Source organism: Amblyomma americanum, chromosome 9 (genome assembly GCF_052857255.1).
Source record: "Amblyomma americanum isolate KBUSLIRL-KWMA chromosome 9, ASM5285725v1, whole genome shotgun sequence".
Classification (NCBI taxonomy): Eukaryota; Metazoa; Arthropoda; class Arachnida; order Ixodida; family Ixodidae; genus Amblyomma; species Amblyomma americanum.
Window position 1 is genome coordinate 37,411,389 of NC_135505.1, and position 7,609 is coordinate 37,418,997.

General features: G+C 41.1%; 1 long non-coding RNA gene across 1 annotated transcript; it reads left to right on the forward strand.

Annotated features, from left to right (window-relative positions):
• The first annotated feature begins 1,012 nt into the window (after positions 1 to 1,012).
• LOC144105702 (uncharacterized) lies at positions 1,013 to 7,240 on the forward strand. Its single transcript, XR_013308862.1, has 4 exons — positions 1,013 to 1,108; positions 1,389 to 1,503; positions 5,238 to 5,345; positions 7,180 to 7,240. It is a non-coding gene; the product is annotated as an uncharacterized LOC144105702 (long non-coding RNA).
• The last annotated feature ends 369 nt before the right edge of the window (positions 7,241 to 7,609 follow it).

Consider the following 7,609-nt stretch of genomic DNA (forward strand, 5'->3'; position numbering starts at 1 on the left):
AGCCTCAGTAACATAATCACATGACCAACACAAACTCGGTATAATTGTTTGTGCAATGAAAAACAGTTTTAAAATAGTTATTAACAGCTGTCAGTATAGGACTGGCCTAAAATGTTTTGTGCTCTATGTAGCTCTTCTCTGAGGCAGGATTAATTCATCTGCACCTGCAGCCTGATACCGCCATGATACCAATTCTTGGGTGAACTTATGATTTTTTTTTCACTGAGCAAACTTGCATCATCTTGAAGCATGGAACTTGAGCTGATTCTTAACAGCTCTAGTGTAGCGAATTTCATTATCCTCATTGCTTAGTTTACGTTCACCTCAGGACAATGGCCTTTTCCAGTGTAATTATCTGTGTCTTGCACCAGCTACATGCCACACTATCAGAAATCACCTAATCTTATCTAGTGAGCTTATAATCAGCTATCTCCTGCTATATTTTCCTTAGGGTGAAATTCATTTTGTTGCGATACAATGCACAAGCTGTTTCCTGGCGTGGTGCTCAGCTTATCTGGAATGAAATGCTTGGGAAATGGGTCTCTTATTTCACCTTGAGTAGACGAAATTAACTTGTGCTAAGGCACTCTTTGGCCACAGATGCCCTTGTGCCATTAAAATCCATCAAATTCAATCTGTTGCCCTAAGATACCATTGGTGATTCATTCTCTGCATTGTATGCCCTGGCCAGATCCATTTTCTTCTTTTAATTTCTGCCAGAATATTAACAACTTCCTTGTTCATCCCTGTTATGGTTTCACTCGGTCAGTTGTTCTATTAATAATTATAATCACTTTATTGAAAACATATTTTGGGCTAAATGGCATCAAGTTTGCCACTCTGCACAATGATATATATGTTTGGTCTTGTATGTCTTTACTTGTGTGGTAATGTTTATTTTGTGCTCACTGTCTAAACAACCTTATTTGCCTATGATATCCTAAGCCCTTCTATACCTATTTTCCTTCCCCCTAGCTCTTTTTCTTTTCAGTCATTTCTCCTCTTTCCTTTACACCGGCCATTGGTCACAAGGCTGCTGTGGGAACGACAGTCAGCACTGGGCCCTTTTTTGTTCATGGAACCTGCACTGCTACTATTAACACTAATAGTACGTTATCAGTATTTTTGTGATACTGCATTTGTTATTTATGAAGTAGTTGGCTAAGGCAATGGTAGCAGTGTTGGATATTGCAATATATTATGCATATATCTCACTTGCAATATATCAGTGTGTTCACTATTACACTACCCTCTATTTCTTTCTGTTCAGTTATTTGGCTATAGATATATTGTGCTGCTTTCCTAGTTTAGTCCAATCAAACTAAAACTTTGCTCTTTGTGTCACAGGTAGAATCTACAATAATTGCTGCTCTGTGTCTTGTAAGCAGGAGGCAGTGTTCAATGGAGCCATGAACTTTCCTTGGAATTGAAAAGCCTTTGCCGTATTATGCGCTGAACCACGAGTGTGAAGAGGAAAATGTCATGCCTTGGATTTCTGCATAGGTGAGCCATTGCGGTGAATCCACCAGCGCGAAAGACAGGGATGAGAAAGGAGACAAGACAGGTGCTGACTTGCGACTAAAGTTTGTTGGCGTGAACAGGGAATATATAAAAAGCCAAGCAATACCATAAACCATGTAGTTACAGATAAGCATACAGGACAACATGAGTCAAAAATCGCCCTCAACATTTCCCTGATCGAGGTAGTCCAACTCATTGTGTGTTAACACGATAGACAAAACACACATTCTTCACGGAGTCATAAGATGTGTCTAGCCTCGATAATCTCCCATTTAATCTCTCAGAATTTACTGCCAAAATGCGTGTTGCCAAAAGGAAAGGGTAGCAGACTTCACATCCCGTGCAGTGTACAGCAGAGTTACCCCAACCACCTAGCCAAGCCCCTACCCTCTTGTGTTCCTGTAGTCTTACATTCATACACCTTCCAGTTGCACCTACGTAAACCAGACTACAAGATAATAATATTTGATACCACATTCATTTTACAAGGTACATATACATTTCACTCTACACGTGTACTTTTCTCGAGCCACATTCACAGAATTATTCTTAAAATTTTACATGCTTTAGACAACGTATTAGGGGCCGAGAAAGCCACTTTTAAATCATACCTTCTGGCCACATTTTTCAAATTATGCGACAATTTATGTACATACGGTAACACAACTGGTCTTTTGGCATCTCGCTGGCTGGCCCCAGCCTGATTGTGCCGGTCACCGCAAAACTGTCTCAGCTTCTTTAACAATTTATCATATGCTCTTGCAGTAACAAGGTTTGGAAATCCTGCGTTCGTTAACCTTAAAATCTGCTCTTGGAAACTAGTCGTCATGCTGTGAAAGCATAATTTCATCAATTCTGAGCCCGCGCTAGAAAGTGCAATGCTATCTTTCACTAGCTTGGAATGGTCGACATGTAGCCAGGTAGCAGCTTAACACTCGCCAGCACACATGAAGTGTGCTGAACATCAAGGTAAGGTCCAGAAACCACAGCTCTTTTTCTTGGGACATTTGCTCCAAGGTAAACCTGAGATAAAGGCCTTGCTCCTTAAACAACTTGAGAAGATGTACAGGTCCCGAACTATCACAACCTTTATAAAAGACCAGAAAATCATCGACATAGCAAAAGATTTTTCCCCCGGCCCATGCACATTCTGGTCAATTATTCTATCCACCCTACTCAAGAAAATATTGCTTAGCACAAAGTCAACCTTTGAACCACTACATATTCGAGACTTTAGAACACATACCGCACTGCGTTACTCTACAAACATGCTCTTCAAATAAATGCTATTCAATAACATGCTCTTCAGATGAATTTCAGAAAAGGATTCATGCAAAATTATCTCTGGTTATTTGCAAAAGCATCTGTCTACTTCGCATCTTGAAGATCCATTTCTTGTACTCAATTCGCAGTGTGGTTGAGTATCTTAAGAATGACAATCCAGCGGATTGTCTTGTGATTAGTGTCTATGTAGAACTATTTTATTCTATCCCGTATGAAGATCTTGTGAAAAGCTTATGAATGTGTATATCGGAGCACAACGATGAGCTCGTGTTTAGGAACGGGTGTGTAGCATAAGTCTTTTTTGGCACTTGCCTCCTTTTATTTGAAGTGAAGAGCATGTTTGTGGAGTATGGCAGTGCGGCATATGTTCAAAAGTCTGCTAAATGTATCGATTCGAAGGTTGCCCCTGTGCTAAGCAATATTCTCTTAAGCAGGGTGGAAGGAATGATTGCCAAGAAATTGCATGGGCTGGGGGAAATCTTTCGCTACGTCTATGATTTTCTGGTCTTTTACAAAGGTTGTGATAGTGTGGGACCTGTACATATTGTGAACTTGTTTAAGGAGCAAGGCCTTTGTCTTAAGTTTACCTTGGAGAAAATGTCCCAACAAAAAGAGCTGCGGTTTCTGAACCTTACCTTGATGTTCTGCACACGCCATGTGTGCTAGCGATATTCACCCAGGAGTATTAAGCAGCAACTTGACTGTTGGTCGAACGATTCTAAGCTAGTGAAAAATAGCATTGCGTCGTCAAGTCTAGGCTCGGTATTGGTGAAGCCATGCTTTTACAGCGTGACAACTGGTTTCCAAGAGAAGATTTTAAGGCTAATGAAAGCATGATTTCCCAACCATGCTATTGCAGAAGCGTGCGATAAATTGTTAAAGCTGAGCATATAAGATTGGGCAAGTTGGTCTGACATGCTAAAGTTAGAATGGCGCAGCATCAAGTAACGAGGACAACAGGAGAGCACACCCACGCACAAGTGCCATCCTTGGAGCGGATGCAGAATCTTAAGAGCGTGTACTTGACATTCAGCGTTGGCAGCCAAGGATCGGGCTCGTTCAATCTTTAGCGTTCAAATCCGTGTTTCCTCGTTTCCTTGACTGTCAACGCTGAATGTCAAGCACGCGCTCTTGGATTTTGTATCTGCTCCAGGGTTGGCACTTGTGCGTGGGTGTGCTGTCCTGCTTTCCTCGTTACTTGATGCTGTGCCATTCTTCCCTTTAGCATGTTAAAAGCTGAAACCCCTTCGCAGGGACTGGCATGATCAGGCTGGGGCCAGCCAGTGAGATGCCAAAAGACTGACTGTGTTACTGTACATACATAGATTGTTGCAAAATTTGAAAACTGTGGCCAGAAGGTATGACGTAAAAATGGCGTGTTCGGCCCCTAATAAGTTGTCTACAATCTGTAAAATTGTTAATAATTTTGTGAATTTCGTTAGGGAAAAGCACATGTGTCGAGTGAAACGTGGCAACATATATGTGCCTTGCAACCATTGCATGCATTGCATACCATTATCATGTGGTTGGGTTTATGTTGGTGAAACTGGAATGTGTATCAATGTAAGACTACAGGAGCATGAGAGGTATTTGGATATTGGTAGGGGTTGTAACTTATCTGCATATTACAAGGGATGTGAAGGCTCCTAGCCATTCCTTTCGGCAACACGCATTTTGGCACTACGTTCACAGCAGATTAACCAGAAAATTATCGAGGCTAGACACATCTTATGACTCGGTGACGAATGTGTGAGTGTGCTGCCCATAGCGTTAACATGCAGCGGGTTGGACTGTCTAGATGAGAGGAATGTTAAGGGCAATCTTTTACTTATGTTGTGATGTAGCTTATGTGTAATTGTGTAGTTTGTGGTGTGTGGCTTTTCTGTATACTCTCTGTTCACTTCAATAAACTTCAGTTGCGAGTCAGTGCCTGTTTTGTTTCTTTTCTCGTCTCTGTCTCGTGCTGATAGATTCAAGTACTTATAGAGTAGATTCACTGAATTGTGTACTTGCAGAGGCTTGTGAAAAAACGAGAGGAATTTTCTTTCCTTTATGCGGAATGGAAGGTTGAAATTTTTTTACTTAAATGTTTGCAGCATTAAATTCTATTCGGAAAGGTAAAACCCACTTTATTGTACATTTTGTGTGCAATGGTGCCGGTGGCTGCATGCAACTGAAAACATTCGTCCAGGTTATCTAGCTAGCGTCCTTCTTCCTTGTGCCACATTTTCTGAAATAATATTTTGTCAGAATTATTTCAATCAGAATTTCTAAGAACATATTGGTAATCACATAATGGTGATCACATATGACATAATTCAAAGCGTGATCATTGGTATTTTTCAGTCTGGGGCAGTACAATGAGAAGTACATAGTATATAGTAAAATTAAATATGACCAGTCTAACATAAACAAAACTACTTTTTTTAAAGGAAAATTTTGCTACCGAAGTGCTGGAGTGACATGGCATTATGAAGACGTGGACAGTGTGCTGTATTCATGATGGCACGAGAACTTGCGTACAGTGCTTTAGGTAACTGGTGAGTACCTTGGTGCTGTGCTTCTGCTAATGTAGCCAAATTATGTTTTTAATCTAAGAGTGTATCTGAAAACTTAAGCAAAAATTGAGTAGTATTTAGATATTCTTGCACCAGATACCACTGTGAGAATTAGTTATTAATGATGTGTCTCACATGTACCCTTGTCTGCTGAATATAGTAAGCATGGCTTTCGAGCTGAGTGCCTCCGACGTATGAAAAAAAAAATGGCCACTGGGCTGCTCCACGACGCGTGGAGCAGCCCAGTGTAGCACATTCAGGCTTCATGGAGTGGAGAATGAAGGCAGTAAATAAAAACCACAGGACCAGGAAACTGACAGTACACACCGACCCTGATGACACTCTTTGCATGAAGGGTGTTATAAAGTTGCCTGTCATGTAGTGCAAGATGGAGGTCGCACAGGACGGGTGTTAAATATGAGTTGATGCAGACACCTGTCATTACGTAGTACTCACTGTAGAACTCGAACAAGAAGCAAAGGTAACAGCTGAGCATGGCCACTCTTGTGCTTTCCTCCGCAAGCAATCTGGAATTGCACTTAGAAATCTTTTATGCTTTCTCTTGACATATACATCATTGCTGCATGTGGCGAGGAAAAGTACATACCCTTGATGTCAAGTGACAGTGAACTCACAGGGCTGGTAACAGCTCACTGAGCTGTTGTGATATATCTACAGGGCACCTCATGAGAACAAAGAGCCCTTGAAGGAATTCTCTCAAAGTTTGTTGCCACATGGACCTCTTCGTAATCAATGACTCTAAAAGGCAAGCCTTCCTTTAGTGTCACAAAAAAGGCCTAGGACATGGGTCTTTTTGCTTCTCCATTAGTGCCAAAATGTTTGCTAGCGAGATCTTTCGCAGATGTATAATTATTTCACAAAATGTCAAGAAGGAGACTGAAGCTGCACCAAGCAGTACCAGTAAAAAACTTATCACAGCTGTTCAAAAAGCAGAAAGACTCATGCCTTCATCCTTCTTTTGCATCAGACACATGAGGACACTTCGTCTTTCTGGGTCATCATTTTGAAAAGGTTCACATGGCAACGGCCTTTGGTTAAATTTCTGCCAAGAGCCCTTTTTTGAAACTTGAGCATCCGTTCCTTGTGAGGCACACTGCAGAGATATTGGAATGCCTTAGTGAGCTGCTTCCGGTACGTGTGACTGCATTTTCACTGACATCAGATATTAGTACATTTTCTTGCACATGCTGTGATAATGGAAGCTATGAGTGAAAACATGCAGTTTTGGGGAAGTGTGCTTCCTGGGGCCGTATTCCAAGTTTGTGTCATAATAAAAAGCGTCATAATCTGCCGCAACGGGCATGCCCGGGAACTGGATATAAACTGAGTGCGGGACTTTCGCTTCGTCTTGTCTTGCCTATAACAAATTGGATGGACGATAAATTCGGCAAGCGTCTCCCACCTTTTTCAGATGTTACCAATGTTCCTTGCTCACTAAGTTGTGCATTTAGTACTATGTACAGAAAGGCACCTGCATTGAATTGCATCTGGCCCCCATCCTGAGCTACTTTCTATTTGCACAAAATGATAAGCAACTGTAAAGACTTTCATGCACACAGTGCCGCCCGGGAAAGCGCATTTTGTCTGCTTCATTCTGGACCTGTGGTTTTTACTGTTTACTGTTATGGGAAATGAATTTTGGGCAATAAATTATAACGGGTTGGTTCTCGGTGAATGGCTTTTGAAAGCTTCTACGAAAGCCGATTGTTCAATAGCAGATGGTTGAAATGTATTTGTGAAATTTATATTTGGTGTTGTGTGACCACTAAATGAGGATTTTTTTTATGCTTTTCAGATGGATCCGACAGCAATGTGCAGATGTACAATGTGTGTAGTTTGCCATGAAAATAAAACGTATGTACTTGTACTCACCCAAACACTTACCACTCTTTCATTCTAAGCTGCATTCTTTGTACGTATACACTACATAATATGCGTAAAGGAAAGCCTTGTACATAATACTTTTTTCTTCGGCACCTGGACGGCTATATCTGCAGTGAACATTGCGGGCAGAAGCTATACGAAGACGCATGTTCATGTACTACAGAAAGTACATATTTACAATACAGATAATTTCCGCTCTAGATGAAATGACTTCCGAGTGAACGGAGGACGTATGCATACACATTGCGGAAACTTCAATAAGAACAAAACATAAGCATTCGTTGTGAAAAAACGATTTCGGTCTCGTGCATAGCATGGCGTAACTTTCCGTTACCAAGAAT